The 4,373-nt window shown below is 37.6% G+C and overlaps 1 pseudogene; it reads right to left on the bottom strand.

Annotated features, from left to right (window-relative positions):
* Positions 1–899, bottom strand: LOC140936734 (uncharacterized; annotated as a pseudogene).
* Positions 900–4,373: the final 3,474 nt, after the last annotated feature.

Here is a 4,373-nt window from a genome sequence, read left to right as displayed (position 1 = left end):
GCGATGTGGCAGGAAAATTAACATAACAGGGTGCGAAGATTATGAAAATATTTTCGCACGAATAGAGTCTGATTGCATGTTGAGATTTGGCTGTACATGTAAGGTTCTTATGAAAAGCATTTTGTACACTAAACAGTCAAATTTGTTCATGCATTTCTTAAGCACTTGGAAACGTTTCAGCAGGTCCCGAGGGATTGTCCTGTGCCCGTTCTTGTAATGTTTGCCAGTGGCAGGGGACTGTTGTTTATGTCCTTTTACATGATTGTGTAAATGTCCGCGTGTGTAACCTACATAGCCTGCATCACACAGGTCACATTGGAAGTTATAAACTACAAACTGTTCATTTATTTAGTTCATGTTTATCTTTCCGGCTGCAAAGACAGGCTAGACGGTGGTGTTTCCTTGAGTTGTTCTTTCACAATATCTGTGGTGATTTGGTCTTAAAATGGTAAAACCACTCAAACCGTGTCTTCCGTCTCTTTAGCTGGTGATAAAGGTCGCTGCTGGTCACAAACCTATGAGTCAACTAAACTTTTGATGGTAAAGTTGACGAGGTGTTTGGGGTACTTCAAATGCGAGAATGCTGTCTTCAATCAGTTACATTCGTCTGAGAATTGTGAGCAACAGGAAGATAAATGATATGCTCAGTCCAGCATTGTTCTCAGCAAAGCCTGTTTGGGGTTGTACGGATTGTCTATATCACTCCGCTAGTGTAAAAGCAGAATTGAATTCAGGAGTTTTGCGTACACCTTTTTCTGTATTTGAGGCGATCGATTCAGTAACTGGATGCCCAGAAATGGGAGCATGCCATTGCATATGGTTTCCATCGTGAATTTAACGGAGGAATGTGCCTTGTTAAGCATGTCCAGGAAGTAAGCTGCTGTTTCTATATTCGGCATGATGGTGAGCATGTCATCAACATACCTTCGATAGAAGGAAGGCAGTTTACCCTCGCTCAAGTGAAAACTTTGTGAGTGAAAAATTAATATATCTCAAGACACTGGTAGTCACTGACATTTGTATATCACATTATCAAATTAATGAGGCCAGAAACTTCAAAAGAAACTTCAATAATCCGTTTCTTATTATTGGTGTTGTGTTCAAGTAATTAATTCAAAGCATTTTAAATGCACCCCTACTTGGCAGCCTACGCAATGGGTACAGGCTGTCTTTTGATCCCCAGGAACTGTTCACAAAGTCCTTTCACTGCTTCCTTGGAAGCATCACAATCCTGTGCTAATTTGGGACTTCTGCAGGTAATTGAGCATCAAATCTCTTAGAATAAAGTTGACATAAATTCAAATTGGGATAGGGCAGTTGTTGTTATAGCGGATAAAATTAGTGGAGTAAGCCATCCAGTGTTTCCAAAACTTAATGAAAGGTCTTTTGCCTGTCTAAGAGTCAACCTGTATGATCCAGTATGTCCACGCCTTCCATGTGCTTGTTGTACATGGTTTAGGGAGCTATTTGGTGCTTCCATCCCTTCTTTTGTGGTTAACAGTACCTGCTGGTATTCCTGTGGTGAATGGGTACACCTTTTTTTGTTTGCAAGCAGAGTTCCTGTCGCAAGGGTCTGTTTTTTGTACAGAAATTCTGCAAGAGTGGTAGCATGCTTTGTTAAAATACCTACATTAGTCATGAGGTATTTCATGACATCAAAAGAGTGGCCACATTTTGGTGATGGACCTGAATGGTTCTTTCCACATTACACAGATGTATTACTCTGTCCTGTAGCGGAATCAATCACTGCTTACAACTGGGCATCCCTTTTGTGGTGATGTTCATTGGGTACATACTGGATAAGTTCAGGTGAAGTTTTTAAATTAACTAAACGTTCATCAATGGATATAAGCTGTGTCTAGGAATAAAGTACTGTACCTGTTGCATCCATCATTAAATACATTCAACGCAAAGCTGAACTTGCGTTAACGTGTCATACCTTTCAGAGTCACTTTGTACTTCTGGCTTAGTGTTATACAGGGTATGTATCTATTTGAATTGTTTAATGTGAACATATTGGATACGTATGTACCAAGAAAATATCTATTCTTGATATTTTCCCTTGATTTTTTTAACATCTGCAACTGTCTGTATGTGTTCTTAGGGTTGGATGTTTACTTACTAATAATAATTTAGTATTTATTAGGTGCAAAATAACATTCAAATATATGATCTAATGCACAAAGTTGTTGGATACTTGTCATACTCAAAAGGGTGGGTGAAGTGACACCAAATCCAAAAACGTGGCAGTTACCTGTGTCAAATTTACCATAGTAGTGAATGATAACATGTTTAATGTGGAAGTATCCATAACAATGAGCAAATGCACATGTACATCAAAGAATACCAGGTGATAAAAGCATAATAGATTTATTTACAAAAAATAAATACAAAAATATATACACTAATACAATTAAAAGTCTAAAAGGTCCATATGTAACTTGTAAAAATTCCGTTTAACTACAGTCCAACCTCCTGTACGCGACCACCTAAAATGCAAAGACTGAGTGTTCGCTTACGGGAAGTGGTTGTTTACAAGAATCGAACCACAGAGGGTCTCTTCCGAGAAAAGATCCAGGCACATCTACTTTATGGAAGATAATTTATTGCATGCAATGTCTAAGTCAGAATATGTGTAGGTCCATGTTGTCACTAAAGTTCTTTGTATATTCTAAGTAACAGTGCACAGAGTGAAAAAGAGATCAGAGAATGCGTCAAGTGGTCGCGTACAAGAGGTTAAAAACAATGGAAAATCCTTCACTATCAGGCCCAAAAAGTGGTCACAGTCGATTACAGGAAGTGGTTGCTTACTAGGGGTTCCAAGTGTAAGACTTCGACCGGGAAAATTTTGGAGCTTTGGATTGTCCGTCGCTTACGAGAGGTGGTCGCATGTGGAGGTTCAACTGTATACCCAGATTTAAAAAAGTTGCATCTTAAGATGGCGTTTAAAAGGAGCCAAGTGAGGAATGTTGCAAAGCTCACATGGGAAAGCAGCCACCTGGAAACAATGTAATTTGTACCTCTCCCTTACTGTGTCTTTACTGGATGAGATGGTTAGTTATAGATGTGTCCGTCTAAGACTCTTTTACTAAAATGCAATCTGAAGGTCTACATTCTGAAATTTTTTTTTTCTGAAGTCACTATTATAATCTTCAAAACATCAAAAACAAGTGCAAGCCCACTGGCAATTTGTATTCCTGTAAACTTTAACCTTCTGCAAATTTTGTATGTGGTATTTATGTGGTAACTGCTTCAAAAAATGAAAATGACAAATCTCTGAATTGTCTATGGGTAATTTTTGTTACACAAAGGATCATGTGTTGCTCTGGGACTCATAATTGTTGGCCCTGGGCCTGTGGTTTTAGAGCTGTGTGTGTCCCAGGAATCATTCGTAAGGAATTTAACTAACTCGTTTGGTCTTAAGCTGACTGAGCAAAACACATCTTGAATGTGTTACTTGGATTTGAAAGTGTTAGGACAATGAATTAGTCTTACCTATTTCTTAAATGTTCGCAATCCAAAGGACGTCTAGCATGTGAAGTGATTTGACCAAGTGAATTTGCGTGAGTTCTCTACTGTATACATACTTGTAAATCCACTGTATGGTTGTTTATTACTGATGCTGTTTTCGAGATTTGTAGCCACAGCTAAATGCTTGTAAATTTTAACATTCTTTACACTGTTTGAAGATGCTGGATACAAAAGTCAACATTAAAATTCTTATGATGGCACTTCCATTCAGTGTTTCGCTGGTACTTACTGGGTAAATGACGATAGTAATGTGGTACTTTATCCATGACCAATTTTGCTTTGGGAACAGGAGTTTGGTTGAGTTGTCGGGAGCCAATTCCGTCATAATGCCATATGTCACATATTCCCCTATATAACCATGGAAAAATAGTGTTTTTGACCATCCGGCCCACTGGAAGTTGGCCTTTTTTTTTGCACTCATCCTCTGCCCATTTCACAATCTTGATCGCAGTGTGCCTTTAAAAGTCAGGAAGTGTCATGACTCAAATCATTGTGGTCTGCAGTGCTAAGAAAAAAGCAACATTAATTGTAAGCTCAAAAGATAAACATTTAAACTAAATTTATTTGCACAACTTTTTTTATAATTTTCCGAAAATATTTTATTATTGAAATTACACCAAAACAATAATCACTTATATTGTGCAAGTATACATAACAATGATCAAATGCACATGTACATCAAAGAATTCCAGGTGATGAAAGCTTTAAAAAATGTTTTTACATTGAGAAATATAATAAAAATATATACACTACTATAATAAGAATCGAAAACATCAATAGGCAACTTGTAATTTGCTATTTTTTGAAAAAGGCTGCAATGCTGCCCAAAACAGATGCCCTGG

Source organism: Porites lutea, chromosome 1 (assembly GCF_958299795.1).
Source record: "Porites lutea chromosome 1, jaPorLute2.1, whole genome shotgun sequence".
NCBI classification, from domain to species: Eukaryota; Metazoa; Cnidaria; class Anthozoa; order Scleractinia; family Poritidae; genus Porites; species Porites lutea.
The sequence above is the reverse complement of the archived record's forward strand: the minus strand, read 5'-3'. Positions and strand labels throughout refer to the sequence as shown.